At 39.3% G+C, this 21,588-nt stretch overlaps 1 long non-coding RNA gene across 3 annotated transcripts in view; it reads right to left on the minus strand.

Annotated features, from left to right (window-relative positions):
- The window catches only part of LOC139798655 (uncharacterized), a 35,045-nt gene that overhangs the window by 7,560 nt on the left and 5,897 nt on the right, over nucleotides 1-21,588 (minus strand). For 2 of the 3 annotated variants that reach the window (XR_011726896.1, XR_011726893.1), the window contains one exon: nucleotides 19,046-20,239. The exons of the other annotated variant lie outside the window; for it this stretch is intronic. This is a non-coding gene — a long non-coding RNA (uncharacterized lncRNA). Of the gene's footprint in view, nucleotides 1-19,045; nucleotides 20,240-21,588 lie in introns of those variants that run through there. 3 annotated transcript variants of the gene reach the window in all.

The following is a 21,588-nucleotide window of genomic DNA, read 5'->3' on the forward strand; positions in this document are numbered from 1 at the left end:
ACTGTTACTATCTACAGTGACTGCTAAGATTGTGGTCTTCTCTATTAGACTGTTAAGGTTCAGGGAAAGCAACCTCCGGCCAAAATAGAAAATTAAGGATTCAGTCTTAATGATAATGTAGGTCTGGTACAAATATAATTTGTTTTGCATATGTTGGAAGAAATCAATGCAAAAGAATAATGAAGAATTCAGTAGTGAAGTAGTATTTGTCAACTAATATTTGGTGCCAACACAGGAACTCTCATGGTAAAATTGGAATTTACAAAAGAGGAAGACAAGTATTTACCATAATAAGAAAGCCAAAAGTAGTAGAAAATAACCATTCATAAGAAGGTTAATTTCAGACTACTGAACTGAAAAAGAAAATGGGTTGCAATGAATAGATATGAGTAGCAGTAGACACCTTCCTCAAACTGTAGGTCAAAGATCATATGCTGATGGAACACACACTATCCAAATAAGCAAGCCCACATAGTGAAGCAAAGAACCTTCATCCACTCTGAAAATGCTCTTTGTGAGCACTTATTTTCAGGCAAAAAAAAATGTGTGCACTCAGTTTTCTCCTTCTGAAACCACATTAACCTTGGTAACACATTTGAAGGTTTCAAATTAAATTTTTTCTCTGGCCAAGGGAGAGAGCTGTTGGTCACAAAATCTGACAAAGTGTATTAATATTTTTCAATGATCCTGTCTCAGCATTGCCCACAGATCTTGCATGTAGATGTAGAATATTGCATCCTTTTCTAGTATTTTTTCTAGTATTGCATACTTCTCTAGTAAAGAAGCAAAAATGAAAAAAATGTTTCTCTTAGTTATTTTGTCCAATTGAACATTGTCTCTAACAGGCTTTTAAGAAATGGACAGAGGATGCACAGACCCTGAAGATCATCACACTTTGTCTTAGTTACATCCAACAGAGAAATTAATTCCTGAAGTGAGGGGAAGTTTCCAGGGCAATTGTCTTTAAGTCAGCTGTTAGACTTGTAAAATTGAGGTTTTAATAGCTTGCCAATATAACTAGAAAGAATTCTGAGTTACCCTAATCAGTTACCAGCACAGTGCAGGATAAATTCAGCAGTTTTGAGGGGATTTACACTAATGGTAAGTGACAAAGAAATATTCTAAATTCCAAACACTTTTGCTTTTCTTTTATCTGATAAATGATCCATCAAGAGCTATTTCTGTTACTGATTAATGCGTTATTACTGAAACTGAACATTCTTGTGAATGTTTTTGTATTTTATAATCTTGATAGTGTTTGTATCTTACCTTGACTACTATGTTGTGACCACAAAAATGGTGTCCTAGGGAGACAGGTCCTTTTTAAAAAGTAGTCAGCTTTTGAAACACATTAAAAAGCCAGAAGAATGCCAGCTGAATCCCCAGCTTGTCAGGATTTGAAATTCCCCTGGGATTGGGCCTTCTCACTGACAGGCAGCTGCATTGTGTAGCCATCATTTGGAAAAGCTTCCCCAAAGCTCTGTGCCAAATGTGAGATGGTGATTTTAATATCAAAGCCAGAAATGCCAATCACAGTGTGTAGACATGCAGATAAAAGTAGTGGCACAGGCCTCAGCAACCTGAGAAACTAATGCTATTTCCAAGAATATATAACACACAATTTGAGACACTGAACCTGAAGTTCTTGGGTGAAGAGTGTAGGTAACCTCTCGATATAGGTACAGAGAATCAGGTCAGTTCACTTCCAGCACTGGCTCCTCTGTCTCAGCCACCACTTCTGCCTTTGCTTATAAACTTTATTTTGGGACTTCTGACTGCAGGAAATGGGAAAACAGTAGTACTTTTTTCCAGGAGAAAATCTCCTTTGTATCCAATACAGACACCTTGTCTTTCCTCAAGTGCTTTGCATATGATACAAGCAGAACGGGTGACAAGAAAGGACATGCTGTATTTGTTGCTGGGTAATTGTTTACTATTCTGTGAGTCTATGATTCCCTTAACAATCCCAGATTGGGAGTCACTTGGAGTGATAAATGACTGAGTCCACTCAGGGCTTGGTTTTGGATAGAAGGAAAGTTAGGAAGCCAGAAGAGAAAGGAATGTGATATAAGGAAAATGGTGTCCTGGTCAGGATTGTGGTGAAAAAGGGCAGAATTATCATTTTTTCTCACTTGAAGAAAATGATTCTGTAGGAATACCTTTGAGGACCAAAAGAAACAAACAGAAAATACACAATAAACAAAAGCAGAAAATGTGTTCTCAGCCACATCTTTTTATACAGCTATCACAGAATCCTAGAATCATATGCATATAAATACAGTAAAAATAGAACCTCATTACCGTGAAAAGAGACAGTGCGGAGAAAATTTAAAAAACAATCAAACCTTATGAAAGACAGAGCTAAAAACACTACTACAAAGTAACTCTAAAGGTGTAAGAGTAGATAAGAGCATAAATATTCCATAGCTCTTCAAGGAAATAGAGGGGGAAGTCTGTGTAAAAATAATCAAAGTAGCCAGTATTTCACAGCCACAGCTTCTTGAGTTGCTCTTTTTTTTTCCCCCACATGTATCTAAATTGCAAGGCAGCAGCATCTTTCCCTTGCCTGCACAACAGGCTGCTTCCAGATGGGTGGCTTGTGTAATGCTGTATGTGACACCGAGTTGAGGTCTCAGACTTGCAGAGGAAATACAAGAATAAACTGAGACCAAGACAGGAGAGGAAGTGTGAGGGTAGCCAAGAACATCCGCTCCCTTGCTATCATCCTCAGCCCTTCATTATTTCCTGATCCTTATTAGAACTGGCAGGGGCAAGAGACAGGGAAGTTTGATGGACTTCATGACACACTTCTAACAGTTTAAGCAATTCTCTTCTTCCTATGATAATAACACCATGACAGTGCAACTCTTCTACAAGATGAGGTATCTTTCTTGATACTGTTTGGTTAAGCCTGCTTCTTATTTTCTTTCCTCTTATTTGTGCCTTTTTGCGTCCTTCATGATTTCACTTCTCTTTTGTTCCTCACTCCTCTCTGTTACACCTTTGTCCATGGTGTATTATTTCAAAGTTTCTCCTCTGCTTTGCCTCTGTTGGAAGCCTCTCAGTGCAGGGAGGGAAGCATGGCAGAATGCTGTTGTGACTGCACCTTCATGGCCACCTTCTTCTCCACCGGGTGCAATGATGCTTTTTACCATGAGCTGCTCAGCTGTGGTATTTTTGACGACTTCTCATTCTTTAGTCTAAAACCACTTCTGGATGAGCTGCCCTCTTGGCTATGCTCCCATATCCCTGTTTTCAACAGGAAGCACAGTGCTTAAATGTCTGTGATGGGAAATCACAGAGAATCCTATACAGCAATGCTCTCCTTCAGTCTCTGGTTCCTTGCTGACACATCTTAATCCATTCATAAAAAGAAAAAACTGGAACACACAAATTCCATTGGGAGAGACAAAAAAAATACTTTTTCTGCATCCTGAATCTTTTGTTTGAGGGCTATCTCATCTGTGAATATCTCTCTGATGTTCAGATACAAGAGTTTGAAATTTCCCTTGATCTTAAGCAGTGATTATATTCACTCTCTAAGCTACAGTAATAGAAGTTCTTAGTTGCTGATACAAGGAAACACATATTTAGCTGATTATACGTCAGGATGTCTACAATATTTATAGTGTCCATGCTTTCTAAGATCTCATCTCCATCATCTGAGAGTGTCTCAGATTCCACACTCAGTATTTATGACTGTGTTAAAACATATGCTTGTTCACAAAAGTTTATCCTATCCGTCTACTCAAGGTCTTCAGAAAAACTATAGTTTGTGTTACTGCTGTGTTGCAGCATTATTTACCACAACTTATATGGAAACATTAATATTGTCAATACGAATTTTATGTACTTTTTCTAGGTCTGCAAAATGATGCATCTTTTACCCTGCTGAAATAATCTTTTTATCTAATTTGCCTGTCCTTAGCAATCTAATAATCAGCTTTTAATTCCCTTAATATGACATATTTTACTGTAATTCAAGTCACATGAAATGGAGTGTATATTCAGGTGTGAACTGCCACAATTTTTATTATCTACCATTTGATATAAATAAAGGCCTTGTTTTCCAAAGTGATCACTCATGTACCACTGGGTACATGATCTGGCACAATCATGACTGTGCCTTTGACATAAGATTTGTATTTGCAAGTTCCTAAACAGACAGGATGAAATCTCTGCCCTAAATGCCTATATTTAGTCTGGAGAAACTTGCAAGGATGAGGATGAGAGCTCCTCACTCATGTAAGCAACTCCTTTCAAATCAGTCTGACACCCAGGAAACCAGAATCTTTCAGGAGTAGGCAATCGGCTGTGATCAGCAGTAATAAGCTTGCTTATTTATAGTACGTTTCATCCAGAACTCTGAACACAAACACGAAATTAAAAATAAGGAAATACAGAATAAGAGGAAAGCATTGATTGAGTAGGGAAGGAGACGCCAGCCTGTGTCTGATGAGTGAGGGGCAGCCCTAATTAGAAATGTACTTGCTTTTATTGTCGGTTCTGAAGAACTTTAATGGTCATCTAATGTATTTTTTATGGGATTAATATATTTTTTCAAAACCTCAGGAACATGTACAGCTGCTTTTCATTTCAGTGGGAGTTGTAAAAGCTCACTACCCTCTAGATTTGTCCTTCAAATGTACTTAATTAAATAAATAAAGAAGATAACCAGAAGGCCTAAAGTGGCTGAGACAAAGTTAGCACCAAACCATCTCTCCTCTTTTTATCCTAGGGATAGTCATGAGTTGGCTCAATTATCACTTTGAATTAAACTAATTGCACAGCTTCCTCGGTTTAAGTGGGCTGCAGTATGTTCAGAATATTACAGCATCTTGTGTCCCACTTTCGTGCCTTCTGCAATGATACTTGGCCTACACAGTGATGGGGTGGCAGTGGCACCACCACAGCTATTTTGGCATTAGCTCATAACAGGCAAATGGTAACAGAATGTTTGTGGCAGCTTCACAACTTCTTTGAACCACTTTTATCCTCGTACATGAAAGTAGCCTGAATTTTCAACTCACAGAGAAAGTACTAAACCATTCTGTGCCTCACATTTTACAGACATTGCATAATTCTCTGGCATCTGGCCACAAAAACTCTCCTTTGAAGAAAAGCTTTGTAGAATGACAACATTAAAAAGAAGGGTTTACAGGACTTGAAGTGACCAAGCCTCTCTGTAGCCCCCTAACATTGCCCCAGCAATAAATGCTGGGATAATTATTATTTTATAGTTATGGAGAGCTTTGTAAATTTTCCATGATAGAAATGAAGACAGCGTCCCTGCCCCAAATAACTCGCTTCAGTTGCAATGCCATGAAGGAGGATGGTTAACAAACCAGAATAGAACAAGGAGATTTTGAGAGGAAGCACACACTAATTTTAACAAAGTCACACATGTACTGAGGAAGTGATCTTCAGAAGAACATCTAGTTTCTTAGCAAAAGGCCTGGCATAGCAGGGGACAGAGAGAAGGAACCATTTTTTAGGAAAACTGTAGAAGCAGAGTTCTTTTTTTTTTTTTTTTTTTTTAGGTGGCAATTTTCTTAAGGGTTTGAAGGAAAAGTGGAACAATGGGCAGTGTGGAAAAATGTGGCTAAGCAGAGCAGGACATCATCTGGTACAGGATATTCTGAGCATGGGGCAGAGCAGGAACAGACTAATGGGGGAGCAGCAGCTACAGGTAGATGCCTGTGTCTTCCTGTAGTGGCAGCAGGACTGCCTGGGGTGGGTCTTCCCAGCTTCTAGGATTTCCAGGGATATCAGGAACAGACTAAATGGCACGGAAGGCCAAAGAAGTCCTTAAGACTTTGAGATTATTACAGAGAGAGGTTGGAGGAGGTCATGAGACATGGGGGATGAAGGGTACTGCAGAGAGGAAAGAAAATACGGGTACCACAGTAGCATGTCACTAATGATGTGGTATCTTCCAGTCCAGTTGGGCATATGGTCCTAGCTGTCCAAACCTGACCCTGTTCTTCCTACTTTTTCTGCTCTTGTGGGATTTGCCTTCATTCTCTTCCTTCCTACTGCTTTTGAAGTATTGCTGCAGGAGACCAAGACATCTTCTTGACTTACCTTTATCCTGCCTAATTTTCTGTCTGTAAACCTCACCTGAAAAATTCTCTGTTCTTTACCCCACAACTTAATTTTTAAATAATCTACTGTACTTTTATCAATAATATTTTCCTATCAAGCTCATTGAAAAACATTTTCAAGAAGCAATACAGAAAGTACAGCATTTTGTTTCATTATTAACTCAATAGATTCTGATTTCCATTTGCTAGGAAGCATCTGTCTCAGAAGACTGATGCTTGATATGTAATAGTCAAGAGACATAAAACAACAGGTATTTGCAGTAAGCCAAATCACAATACTCATCATGCTCACAATGAATGATATCTCTCTTCATACAGCAACATTAGCTGCTTTTTCAAACTTCACATCAGTCATCTCTCCTTGAAAAGAGTTACTTTGTTACACATATCCCACTCTGCTAGATTTTCAGAGCCTGTGATATTTGTTTGCTCTCCTTGGGTTTTTGGTCCAAAAATTCACTTCCCACTCTTTTGTCCCGTGCACGGGAGAAAAAATGCATGGAGTTATTTCCTGGGAGATGACAAAAAGCTGCACACGTAACAAAACTGGTTATTGCATTGTAAGCTAACTCGAATACCCTTTTCATGATGGAAATGTCAGACAGAAATAATTGTAGAAGCGTGCTGTGGTTAATGGTAGATTAGCAAGACAGACTCTGAGCTGAACTAGCCACGACCTCTTCTCTAGGATGGCAGAGCTGGCAAGATGTCAAAGCCCATTATCGGCGCTGGTACACAAGAGGGAGATACCAAAGCAGACAGACGCTCCCCGCAATTCCTCCTCTAAACTACAGTATTGATTTCTGTCAAAATCCTCTCCCTTTCTCTATGTCTAGTCTGCATAGAGTGAAGTTGCATTGAGTGACCCCAGGCACTCAAATTACAAGAAGATTGTAATATTGACAAAAAAGCCATTTTTGGCTTTTTACCCTAGCTATAATTACGATAAAAATCCCATGGGTTAGGATCTGTAGCCCAGTAAGTAGATCATGGACTCAGACATTGAAAGGGATAAATTCCTATACATGTGGGCAAATTTTCAAAAGAGTCTGAACTGAGATGCCTCTGCTTTTGCTCAGTCCTATGTCTAGATTCCTATGTCTAGGCCCAGTTTTTCTGATTCTCAAGCACTTAAGATTTCCATTGATCTCTCTCAGAGCTAGGAGCCAGCAGCAGTTCTGAAAAATCTATCCTGTGGTAAAATCTTGATCTGCTGTAGTTAAAGGAACTTTTCTAAGATTTCAGCTGATGTAGTTAATTCTGGGCACTCAGGAATTAAGTGATAAAAATGAGATGAATGCATTTTTTGGTGAGCGAAATGATGAAAACATTTGGCCACTTCTGTAACATGTATCACAGCCTGTGAAAAGCAGCATCTGGGTGATTATTAAAAATTTTCCTTTTGTAGGATCAGTGAAATCTCCAAAAGCTCTAAGTAAGGTTTCCTAAAATTTCTTTTATATATCTTCCCTTGAGATTTCAGTTTCCTCCCTTGAAAGAAATATTAGGAGTTATAAATTTTTTTTTTCTTTTTTTGGTATTTACATAAGTAAAAGGGGAGGATACTGAATTAGGAGCCAATGGAAGCCAATCTGGAAGCTCTGTGCTCGAGTCCTCTGAAAACAGGCATTGCCTTGGGTCATGTTCACACCACAGAAAAAAATTAATACGATTTTTTTTTTCATGAATTTATGTGGATTGACTGTTACCTCATCCCTCCTATATACTGCATCCATAGACAAGTGTTGTTTTTCAGGAGAAATGCTCAGCACTCTGGGGAAGATTTACAAGGTGGACTCAGGAGGCAGAGCTCTGCCTCTCCCTGCAGTCACTCTCTGTCTTTTGATCTGAGTGTGATGCAGAGCTCATTGGGGATGGGGAGCTGTGTGGCAGCAGCATGAGCAGGATGGCTGCTCCCCACAGTCTGTAGCTGCATCCAGCCCAGGGTTTCCCCCTGGGTCCCCTGCCACTTGCAGTCTGGTTGATGTCTCACACTTCTGTTTCTCAGCTGGGTATAGGTGCTGACAGATAGGAGAGGACAGCAATGCTGCTACAGCAGCTTCCCTGATGCAGGGAGCTGTGTCTGGAGTTGAACATCACCACCAATTGCTATGGCTTGCTGCTGGTGTGAAGCTTGTAATTGCACTCAGGCTGGCCCCTATGGCTCACAGCATCTACCAAAAGGGCTAAAACAAACACTGTTGAAACTGACATCTAATGACAGAAATTATTTATCATATAGATCCAATGCCAGAATTTAAGTTTTTAACTCTAAGTCAGCTAACTTTCTAAGATTAAAAATATTTACAGGGGAAGAGGAAGACCTATGAACAACTTCTCTACATAACATGGAGGAATAAATTTCAGCTAAAAGTATTCCATTAACACTGGTGTGGGTCCTAAGCAATTACAAAATAATACAGCTCAGTGATTTTTTCTGAATGAGTAGATAAATAACAGCATTTTTGAGGTACATCATTTGCATTCAATAATAGCTAGAAAATTCCTCGGTGAAAATCACCAGTGGGAATCCAAGGGTGGGAAGATGTTCAGAAGACAGGTTTCTGGAGGTGGGGTTTCCACAGCTGTGACCTAATTTAAGAAGAGATGAATTGTGCTGGAGAAATCTTTTTTTAGTCCACCAGCTGAAAAAGGGGCCAGAGGTGAGAATTCAGCTGGGGAAATCCGCATTCTACCACTGAGCACAGTTGAATATTACCTTCATACTTTAACAGTTTATTATTGCAATCACCTTACTCTTTATATTTTTCATTGTATTAAGTTAGCCTCCATCTCCCTGTCAGAGTTCTTATGGCATTTGGCAGGGCTTTATATTGAATTCTAATGCTTTATAGATAATTTAGATTGAATATTGGGAAGAAATTCTTCACTATGAGGGCAGTGAGACACTGGCACAGGTTGCCCAGAGAAGCTGTGGATGCCCCGTTCCAGTGTTCAAGGCCAGGTTGGATGGGGCTTCAAGCAACCTGGTCTGGTGGGAGGTGTCCCTGCCCATGGCAGGAGGGTTGGAATGAGATGATCTTTGAGGTCCATTCCAACCCAAACCATTCCATGACTCTATGATATCTCAGAGCACTGATAGCTCCTGGAAGTATATAAGGGACTTGACTAAGTCTCCCACTCTTCAGTTGCAAACCATACTGGATGTTTGTATTAAGTGCTAGATTAGCAATTCACAATTAGATAATTAGATTAATGATGTTCTGTCCTTTTTATCACCGACTGTTCTTAAAAAAATCCTTTGATGTCTTCTTCCTTGGTTCAAACTAAAGGAGTAGTAGCTGTACTCCTTTTTCACTTCTGAGGACATGGGTCTTCCCAGTGAAGCTGTAATGAAGAGGATTAATCTAGACCTTAGAAAGGTCCAGAATAAAAGCTCGTGTTGTTGCTGTCTCCAATACACAGTCATTTCTCCTGAGGCAAGCAGTAATATTCTCAATATACTATATCTTAATATCTCATGTATCTTACCTATCTTACATATCTTTCCTATCTTACAGCTTCGTTACTCTTACTCAGTATTTAATCCAAGCAGGGGTCAGAAGAATGCTTTGAAGACTAATTGGAGATGAAAGTATATAATCCTTTTTTTTTTAAAAAAACAAGCAAACAACAAACCAAAACCTTTCTACTGGCTGTGTTTTCTGAAAATTTCCTTGGGAGAGAAAAAAGTATGTTTATAAGCTAGGTTTTCAGAGTAGTTCAGTTGCTTAAGGGTTCTAACCAGTGCACATAATTTGCAGTAACATTTTGAAGATTTAGAACAAGCTGCTCCCTGGATATTTGTGCTCTGGTGAATATTGCATAGAGGAAAATGAATTAGATTTTTTAAAAGATATTTTGTATATCTTGAGTGCAGAATTTTCCCTATGTATTACTGGCTACAAAACAGATCTCACAGGTAACTTAACTGTCAAGTGTCTCAAGATTATATTAGATACTTCAGCGGTCTGTTTTGAGAGCACTGTTTTTTTAGAAATGTAGCTTTTATCATTGACTTGTGGAGGGAACAGTCTAAAAGCTCTAAGTGAATGATCCCCTGCCAGGCACGACACTTGAGTGCTGGGAAGGGTGATTTTGGGTGGAAAGGATGGTGAATAAGAGGAAAAAGAAGCTGAACTACGTATATCCATTATAAGCTTGTTCTCTCTGTGGAAAGCATGATGCTATAGAAATGATGCAAGGAAACGGGATGTTTGAAGCAGAAATAAATCATTGCAAGGGAAGATCAGTCCTGTTAAAACTTTCTGACAGCAACTGTGGTGGCATTACAGTATTCTGGAGCTAGAGTAATGCAAGAATGAGTGTCAGGGCTTATGAAATATCTCTGTGCTTGGGCTACTTGCTGCACAGCATAGAGCACAAAGGAAGCTGAATTGTCCCTGTGTGGGGAATACCAAAGATGTTACCCTGTAAATTTCTCCAAAGCCCAGTCCTTCCTCACTCCAGGTTTGAGGTCTGTAAAGAATGCGGTTCTTGGGTTTTTAGTTCATCAGGAAAATTATGTGGTTGCAGCTCAGTTAGACCCGAGGGGGAAAAGTGGGATTCTTCTCACCTAATTTATGATGTTTCTGCTTCTGACGTAGATAATCTGCTCCACTCCCTGAGTCAATGAGGAGGAATAAACACTTTTAGGACATGAGTCATCTGATGCATTTTAGACATTTACATTAGAGTTGGATCACTTCCACTGTAGCACTGCCTATTTCCTCTCTATTTGATTATAGAGGGAATTTGGCTCAGAAATAGATGTCACCATCTAAAGTTAGAAGAAATGAATCCCACACAGACAGCCTGTTGTAGAGATGATAGCTGAATGGGCGATTCAAGCATGCCTTTTTTGGATGGTGTTCTGAGGAGGAAGCCTAGAAAAGGACTGGGAAGGGGGAGATGGCCATGTTCTAGAGAAATCTATGTAAGGGACAGAGAATGGAAAATGTGAAACTGGAAAGAGCTGGAAAAGGGGACAAATACATCTTAGATGATGGCATCTGATAACAAATTATTCAGAAAAGTCTAATCTGAAGCTGACTGCAAAGAGCTGTGGCAGGATCTCATAATACTGAGTAACTGGATAATAAATATACAAATGAAAATTAATGCTCATAAGTATAAAGTAATGCAAATGGACTAAAAATAACTCAAAAAATTAATACATACATACATACATACCAACAGTGTGTGAAGTAGCTATAGAATGACTAGCGAGATTTCTGGAAACAGCTCAGGGTCCATGGGAGGTCAAAAGAATATATGAAACATCAGGCATTATCAAGAAAGCAGTGGGGTAAAGCCAGAAAATATTCTTATGTCACTGCATAAATTCATGGTGCTCCCACAGCTTGGATGAGTGTGCAATTGTTTCCCAGTAGCCTCAAGGCAGGTATAGGAGAGCTAGAGATGAGATAGAGAATGGGTGCAAGGTGATCAAAGACATACAACAGCAAGACAGACTTCAGCTCTCTAGTCTGGAAAAGAGATGGATGAGAAGGTAATATGATAATAGCCTGTAAAAGCATAAAAGGTTTAGAGAAGGTGAGTAGAGAAACATGCAATATTTTGTTCTTGAGTTTGAAGGGACATCCAATGAAATCCTCAACCCTAGGTTTAAAAAAACTGAAAGGAAGCACTTTTTGAAATTAGTAGCACACTATTCAAAATCAATCCCAGTACTGCTTGAAAAAGAAGGCCAGATGGACAAAAAAATAGATATTAGATAAAAAAAATATGCAGTTATCTGTATGAAACATTACGGTCCCGTACAAATCCCTGAATAATCAGCTGCCAAGCAGCTAGCTGCTGAAAAACAGAATTTATTTTATCACTGCAAGCTTCTGTTAGATCAGTATACTTCCATTTCTTACACACTTTGCTGAAATACTGCAGTGCTGTTGAGTCCATGTTGTGGTCTAAACTGGCATTTATCTTCATGCACTGGGGCAGTTCATGTGTTCATATGTCTGAAAAGAGTCTGACGAGGATGAAGGAAGCCTACATAATGGAAGAAGTCTGAGCTGAGTAGTGGACCATTGCTGACACCCTTGGATGGGTGCCTGACATATTGAATGACAGAGGCCTTCCCTGAAAGGCCACCAAGATATTATGATGTACATTTCTGTCCCGGGAAAACCTGTTAGATTTGAGTCAAAGGTGGTAATTTATTTTCTTTACATTTCAGCATTATTGTAAAGGAAGAGATACTTGGTTTAGTTGTGATACACTGTGGGTAAGGTGGCCATGCTTAAGTAACATGTCAAAAGCCACTGGAATTGGTTGAAATGATGTGTACTTGAGCACCAAGATCTCTGAGCTTGGTGGTTTGATGCAAAGCAACTGAAGGATTCTTTCCTGAGGTCTGCAAGACGGACTCTGCCTTCCTCTCTCTGCCCTCCCACAGTCACTATGTATAGCTCTGGACATCTAAAGGCTTAAGTAAATACATTGGACTCAGAGTTATTTCTTTCTTAGAGGTGCAGTGTGTTAAAAACTACTGTAAGAAACACCAGAAATCTCACGGGAGCAATACAGGTTTTTAATAGGATATCAAGGATCTGGATCCATAGTAATTTAAGGGGTGTTCAAGCATAACTGCAAGTTTTCTCCCTAATTGTGGAGGGTGAGACAGTGGAAAGGCAGCAGATCCAACTGAGCTGCTTATTCCACAAATGTTGTTTACATCTTAATGATATAATTAGGACATCTTAACAATGTGATTAATTAAAATATCTTAATTCTTCTTTTGTTTACATTTTTGTCTACCCAGCCATGGATTTTTCTTTGCCTGATATTAGTATGCAGAGCAGGAACTAAGCCTTAAGCTCTTTTTACTGCATTCAGGAAATCAATTTGTTTTCCTAAAACAAAATGGACATATGGTTTCAGGCAGCTGCACTTGAGTGTGACTGGTAATAGTCATGACATTACCAAGGTGTCAACAAATGTTCTTACTGGCTGTGTTATTTTGAAGGGAACAGAAATCGAAAAATTCTGAAGAGAATTAAAAACTGCCATACTGAGTCTACTGAATGATGGCAGGATTCAGTAGGGTTTGAGACTGGACCCAAAGGGTCACTCCATGTTGAAAAAGAAGATGAAAAATAAGAAAAGGATAAAAAGGTGTCATGATACTTAATCAAAATCCATTTATCTGTTCAGAATCACATCTGCAATCTCCAGTGATTACTGTTCTTCCACAAGTTGCTGTCCTTCCCATCATTGCCTCCTTCCAATGACATTCACCAGAGGAAGGGGGGGTGGGTGTGCTTCTGCAACATCTAATGCCTACAGCCCTGTTCACTCAATTCCTGTTCCAAAGCTTTCAAAACCTCTCTTCCTGATGGTGAAGCCACCCACCTGGACTTTTAGATTCCTGGTGAGTTTTTCAAGACTGGATTAAACCAATTTGAATTTATAATTTGTTTCAAAGTAGGGCAGATCTGGCTTGGCAGCCTGTGGGATGTGATAAACATGGAATTCCAGCAGCAGTGAGTGTCATTTCAGGAAGCAGACAAATACTTTAAAGTTATCCTTTTCTTTCACATTTTCATTTTTGGCAGAGTAATAGATTTTTGCTCCCAGTGAATGCCTGTCAATGCCATGTAACACCACTTTAGTCTTGTTCAGTGGTAAGGTTAAACCTTTTCTTTTGCAACCCTAACCTAAGAAAAGTGACAGGTACTTACTGCAACTTCATCCATTACACACATCAGCAGAGCAGGAATCAAGCCCCACCCATCATCCAGGAAAGACTGGTGGGATGGACACAGAATTCTGGTGCAAAATCTTTCTGGGGATTAGCAAGTTGTCAGTTCTTGCCTTCCAGTGTACCATAGGCAAATCTGCATCTGTTACGTGGCCATTTTACCACAGAATAACTTAGCACAGAAGAAAATGCAATGAAAACGAGAACTTTTCCTTAGGGATACCAGACAACTTCATTACAAGAAACAGAGTTTTGCAGTTGCCTTGACAGACTTGATCCTGAGAAAGTAAATTTCTGTTGTCTGACCTACATTCTGATTTAAGTCACAAACTCCAGAGCAAAACCTAAACACTTTGATGCCTGTTTTCTGCTCTTCGTGAGTCAACAAACTGTATATATAAAATCTCTTGCTGCTTCTAGGATTTTCTTTCTGCCATGGATGGACTAACACTTCAGAAAGCTCAAAACCCCTCCACTGAATTCAGTGATGATATCAAAAGGGCACTTCAGATACTGAGGTTAATTCACCTAAAATCAGTTTCTGTATTTCTACAAAGTGCTACATAAGTGAAACATTGCAAATGCACATAATTCTAAATAAATTTCACCTTTAAGGATTTAACAGTACTGCTAACAGACAATATCTGATAATAAAAATTCCAAAAGAATGTTTTCTATTATCTTACTTGGTTTTAATGACTGTAATCTATGATCCTCCTAATTTTCCAGTGGCTTTACCATTCAATAATAGAAACAAAGAATCATTTAGGCTGTAAAGAAACTTTAAGATCACCACATCCAACTGTTAACTGCTGAGTCCACCACTAGATCATGTACCTAAGCACCATATCTACAAGTCTTTCAAATACCACCAGGGATGGTGGCTCTACCACTTCCCTGAGCAGCCGCTTTCAGTGCCTGACAGCACTTTCAGTGAAGAATTTTTTCCTAATATCCAATCTAAACCTCCCATGGCACAACTTGGAGCCATTTCTTGTTGTTCTATCACCAGTTATGCCAGAGAAGAGGTCAACCCCCACCTTGCTACAACCTCCTTTCAGGCAGTTGTAGAAAGCTACAAGATCTGCCCTCAGCCTCTTGCTCTCCAGGTTAAACAGCCCCAGTTCCTTCAGCTGCTATTTGTAAGATTTGTTCCCCAGACCCTTCACCAGCTTTGCTGCCCTTCTCTGAACTTGCTCCAGCACCTCAATGTCTTTCTTGCAGCGAGGGGTCCAAAACTGAGCACAGGATTTGAGGTGCAGGTGAACAATCACTTCCCTTCTCTTACTGGCCACGCTATTTCTGATATGAGCCAGGATGTTGTTGGATTTCTTGGCCACCTGAGCACACTGCTGGCTCATATGCAGCCAGCTGTCAACCAACACTCTCAGGTCCTTTTTTGTGTGCAGCTTTCCAGCCACTTTTCCCCAAGCCTGTAGCTTTGCCTGCAGTTGTGACCCAGGTGCAGGACCCAGCACTAAGGCCTCGTTGAACCTCATAGAATTGGCCTTGGCCGATGGTTGCAACCTGTCCACATCCATCTGTTAGAGCCTTCCTACCCTCAAGCAAATAAACACTCCCACCCAACCTGGTGTAATCTGCAAATTTATTGAGGAGGCACTAGATCCCCTCATCCAGATCACTGATGAAGATATTAAAGAGGACTGGTCCCAACACTGAGCCCTTGGGAACACCACCAACTGGATTTAACTCCATTCCCCACAGCTCTTTTGGCCTGGCCATCCAGTCAGTTTTTCACCCAGAAAAGCGTACACCCATCCAAGACATGAGCAGTCATTTTCCCCAGGAGAATGCTACAGCAAACTGTGTCAAAGGTTCTAGTAAAGTCTAGGTAGACAACATCCACAGCCTTTCCCTCATACACTAAGCAGGTCAATGATTTTGATTTGAGGTCTTTATATATTTAGGTGCCAGGATAGAAAGCCAGGGGCCATCCCACCCACAGTTGTCTAGGGAAGAGTGTTTGCTCTAAATATAAAGCAGAAATGAAGTAAATGAACAAGAACAAACCTCTGGGCACTTGCAGTCAACCTGAATTAAGAATGGCAGCACTGACAATACTGCTGCATCGTAGCCAGGTCCTCTGCTTCTACCTGTGGCTATCAGCTTCTATGCAATGCCAAATGTCATCTTATACTTGGACTTCATATATGTAATGCCTCCCAACACAGCTTTTAGCTAAACAGAACATAAATGTTAAATTATAATAAAATTAAATTATAATAAATAATAATTTATTTGAAATTTATTTATAAACTATAATCTGTTAAACCTCAGCCACACTCTGTTCAACTTTGATGGCTGATCCAACTTGCAAATTGGTTCAGATGTCACGGCGTAGCTGAAAAAATAGGAGGCTTAGCTCAGCTCCTTATTTTTGAAACTGCTATGTCATTTTCATGCCTAGATCAGGGCCTTTATGTTTGCAGAATCTCAAAAGTGAAGTTAAGATTTCAATGCCACCTTCTGCCATGTGTTTCATTGACACCAGCAATCACAGGTGCACCTGGAATACAGGGTAGTTCATTCAGCCTGGCAAACTGCTTCACCTCCCCTTATCATCACCTAAACTGCAGGAAGTGAAATTCAATGGTTTGTTTATGCTTTATGTATAACATCTCCCTGTGTGGGCACATCAGTGTCTGCTACTGCTACCTCTGGAATTAATTGCTTATCTAGGGAAAGGTGGCAATCCTTATGCTTTCAGTACACAAGGACCTGCATTTGCTCTCTTCAGGCAACTGTGGGAATTGTTACACAAGTAAAACTGCACTTCAGAACAGATGTTCAGATCCACTGGAGTACCAAGGCCCTTTTGAAATCTTTTTTTGTGTAAACCTATCTCTGTATTGCCCAAATTGCATTTCAAACATGGTCCTATGCAAGCCTGAGCCTACTCCAAGATACATCTCTCTGAAGGCTTATTGCTTTCTGAAAACGGAGAACTCTACAGCTGAAGGCCAACGTATATTTCAGGTACTCCTTCACGACAGAAAATGGGTTCTGTCTGCTACCCAGTCTCTTCTTCTGTGGCTGCTCACTCCAGCATTACTTCTCATGCAGGCAAACAGTCAATTGCATCAGGGACATGGTATGACTGAAAATAACCAATTAATTTTACTTTTTCTGTCTGAAAAAGAACCTGTTGTCTGTTAAGAGCTTGGGGCAAAACCACTTGCATTTGCACAACACCGATGCAGAAGAGGGGGTGAGGAAGGAGGCCTGGGATTGCTTAAGCTGCCATAAGCAACACAGCTGAATGAGAAACCAAAGCTGGATATCTGTTCCATGGTTTTTCTCTTACGTTGCAGCAAGTGATAGTCAAGATTATTTCTCTACTCCAGTCTCACACAGAAGCAAAATGGGGGTCAGAGGACTGTAAAGAGGAAGTGATTCATCTCTACTTCCTGTAAAGATCAGCAGTGTTTTTTCTGGATGAGTTTTAGCTTAGTGTGAGCTTTGTGTGCTGCAGCTGTGAGACTGCAGAAGAGCTGCTCTAGGAGTAGACACTTGGTGTCAACTGTTTGCAAAGGGAATCAGTAGTTTATGCCAGGGTCATATTCTGCCACATGGACTGGTCATCTTTCCTGTTTGGAAGCCTGTGAGCATTGGGCTTTCTTGGCTCTGCTGAAGGAAGAATAACACAGTTGACCACAACCATAGAGCTGACTACAAGAAAAGCAGAGCTGACAAAAGTTGTTTTTTTTTTTTTTTTTCAGAATCCCTACACAAACACTGAGGGTATGTATGCAACCATACACAGCTGTCTTGCCGGGAAGCTGCTTCAGCCATCTTCGGGACCAGCAGGTCAGGTAAGGGTGTCACAAACAAGCTGAAAACTGCCTTCATTTTGCAGGAGGCAAGGTCAAAAAAGCCTCATTTTTTTCAGTCCTATTACTTATCCCCTCATTATCAAAGGTGAATGCAACAATGTTTGGCCAGGTAAATTCCATCACTCATTTTTATGGACTAAGGAATGCCCAGCAGCCCAAAGGCTTGCTTCTGTTCCCTTATAATCCAAGCACAAAATAACAGAATATATCCCATTACTGATGTCCGCCCTGGGCAACAGCAACAACTTACTAAGACCAAAGAAACTTCAGGTTTCTTAAATACTAAAGATCCAAATCCAGACAATATAAGAGTGCATGTCAAAGACTTCAATATCCAGAATATTTTCTAGGGGAGATTGTGAAGTGGCAACCGAGAGCTATTTTCTTGTCATCATGTTTCTCTCCTACCAACATAACTTCACTTGCTTTCACTCCTTTTTCATAGATTTAGTAATATCTGATTTACATCTTTATGAAAGAGGATAAGATCAAAGCAATGATGAAATCACTGAGAGTCACTTTGTGGTTTATTCTTCTCACTGTCACAAAAGTAGAACAGTTTCATAATCAACACAGATCTCTTTATAGGCATTAATCCAGGAAGGCATTAAAGTGCCAACCCAAGCCTACTTCTGTTCAGGAAAACATGTCTTGGGCTTGTGTATATTAGCAAGTAGAGACCCCTTCCTGAAACAAGGTGATCTCAAATAAATTCAGTTCTGTGTAGATGATGCTATGGGAGACTAAGTGGTGTTGATAATCCATAGAGAACATCACTGTAATTAATATTTTGTGCAGCTATTTACTGTTTGTGTGTATTCTGCAGATACAACTCAGAAAAAAACTGCTCTATTGAGAGGACATATAATCATATGACTGAGACACTGTCACAGTGTCTCACAACAACACAACACAACAAACACAATAACACAACACAACACAACACAGCTTTTATCTTCACATATACTTGGTGCTTTTTTAACTAATTATTTTATTTCTTGGTTACATTAAATCTCCTGCTAAATTTAGTTCCATGATTTCACAGATTCTGGTTAGAGGAATTTATCTTTTCAGAATCAAATGCAAAATACATTAAAATATAAAAATAAGATCCTGTAAGAAAAGATGTCATTGAATTTCATTTCATTAAACATAAAAGAAAAAAATAGGAAATAAGGACATCAGTGAGGCAATCAAGATACAGGTTACAGTTCAGAAGAACAGCCTGCACACATGAAGGAGAAATAGTTTGATGGAATGGTACTAAGCCAGAGTGAAGTTTCAGAAAAGCTCAGATAAACCTCACCCACTTGTGAGTGACCTCTCAAATTTCTTAAATGGTTAAGCTTACTAAAAATAAAAAGAAATGTTCACATATTTTATTCACATTTTCAGAATAGTATAGACAAAACAGCCACAAGATGGCAATATGCCCTGCTATGAAAGAAAATTAGTATATTTTGTCTGGTTCTAACCTCTCCAAGCGTGGCTGAAATGCACTGCCTTTTTACCTTCAGGATATTTACTGAGGAATAGACAGCAAGTAATTGTTTAAAGAAAAACTACTACTGTTTCTATAAACTTATTATTTCTCACTTCTATTTGCTTTCCTGTGGTTTCTCTCCAGTTACTGCTTTGTTTTGCACAAGGGGCCATTGGTTCGAGCAAGTAAAAGTGCTAGGAGACACAATATTAATTGGTGTCTTTGCAGTAAGGGGCAGGTCTGTACTCAGGAATGTCATAAAGACTAAAGCTGCTCACTTTTACGAGCTAAAGGTTGGCTCTATCAGTAGTGAGAAAGTGATGTCCTTCTTCCCTACAATAATAAAAATAGAGACAGTTATGAAGAGGGATAGAAATGGGATAATGCAATGTTCAAAGCCATGCAATTAAGGACTTAAAATGGGAAAATCTCCAGTAAACTAAAGACTGTAACTGCAAGAGGTGAGAAAAAGACACCTGAAAGTCCTGCTTGAGCATACAATAGCACTTAGTCACCAATATGAGGTAGATGCAAAGAGGCTGATGTAATTACAGGATGCAGCAGGTGAAGTGCATTTTTCAGATGTTCTGGAAGGACACAGCATTGCTGTTTGTTTGCATTCCACGTGTACCACAGTGATCCAGTACATCAGGGCACTGCTGACAGCACAGAGACAGTTCCCCTCCTTTTCTCTGGAAACCTAACTCAGCCTTCTGATGTGGTTACACAGCAGGATGCTGAGAAGCATCTGCTTGTCTTGTCACAGTACTGCATTTACGGAGGTAGGGATTAAATTAATCACTAGATCTGAAGGCAGCAGGAAGTTTTATTCAGGTCAGAAGGTCAGTGATTGTTAAATAAGGTTTTTATTTTCCTGGCTAACAAGAGGGTGCTACTTATATCCTAAGGCAACCTGGGAATTTCATCTAAAATGCTTGCCTCTTCTTGTGACATGTTGCAGATGACTTTTGATTTTCTGCTACTGCCTTCAGCTCATGATGTGTTGTGTGGAACAGGTAGACATGTGGGCTGCCTTCAGTAAATGCTTGTTGCATCAGGCACTACAACTGAAGGGCTACAGGGTAAAACATCTAATTAGTGTTAGTTTTTTTTTCATATGATTCTATAGAGTAGTATTTTATTAGTCCTTGTCCCTAATAGCTTGGGTTAGAAATACTAAGGAAGTTAAAGGTTAAATGAATCAGCCATTTAGGTTTGGACCCTAAACAGGCAAGATATAGATGACATGCTGTATTCCATTTGTGTCATCCTGAGTAATTCCCCACCCTGCTGGCTTTCCTACCATGCTACTACATTCTCAGTTTGCCTATGGCTCATAAGGATCAGAATAACCTATCTATCAAGTTGTTGACCATTTCTGATGATCCCAAGAAAGGTCACACTTCATACTATTGTTGTCTGAATAAAATGAGACCATGCAAATTGAAATCCTTCCTGACTCTTGTGGACAGCTGGTCTATAGTTTGTAACTGGAGTTTGAATTGCTAATACAATTTTGATTACAGTTCCCTTTCTTGTATAGCTGTCTTTCTTGTATAGCTTTAAAATTTAACAAGGAGTTATATGCAACAATCTAGGAATTTGTTATTAGAGTTCTCTGTACATTTCATTAACTCCACTATAGGATTGATGTATACCCCAATAAACCAATTTGGTTCTTTTATTGTAAATTGTATTTCAGCTCTTCTGCTCTTCACTGATGCACACTTTCAATGAAGATTAATATGTTTCTCTTGTAGGAATTGCATTATTAGAGCACGAGATCAGTTGAGAGATGTTTAATGATCAGTTCAAGGTTTTCTTCTAAAAACTATTTTTTCTGGGTACACCAGACATTGTTTCATTGATGCAAAATTTGGAAGGAAAATTCCACCTCTTCCTTCCACTCTTTCATGTACGTGAATGTTCATGACTGTCTTTATATTACCTACTATACAATAAATGTAAGGAAAAAGTGAGAACACTAGAGGAAAACAAATAGCACTGTTGTTTCAAAACAACTCTGTACTATAGGGTCTGAAGTGTGGAAAAGGCTATTAGATTACTATGGCTGCCTCAGAATATTCAGTGGCTGCTTTTCTCCTTCAAAAACATTTTTTTTCAGAAGCCTGTTTATGGGAAAGACTTAGTCTCATTTTTAAATGTGAATTTTGAGATTTTGCTTTAGCATTCTGAAAATAAACAAATCCAGTTCATTTTTGCCAATTAATTTTTCCCTTAAAAATTAAGCCACTTATAAAAGCACAACATTCAAAATTATTGAACCAGAAAAGATAGTGTGATCTCTGTCTACTCATGTTTTTTTGGTATATACTTGTATATACAAAATATATACTTTGAATGTACCATATACATCTTCATTTGTAAATACTTTTGAGATTTTGAATACTGTGATTCAGCAAG

This window comes from Heliangelus exortis, chromosome 1 (assembly GCF_036169615.1).
Source record: "Heliangelus exortis chromosome 1, bHelExo1.hap1, whole genome shotgun sequence".
In the NCBI taxonomy this organism is placed as follows: domain Eukaryota; kingdom Metazoa; phylum Chordata; class Aves; order Apodiformes; family Trochilidae; genus Heliangelus; species Heliangelus exortis.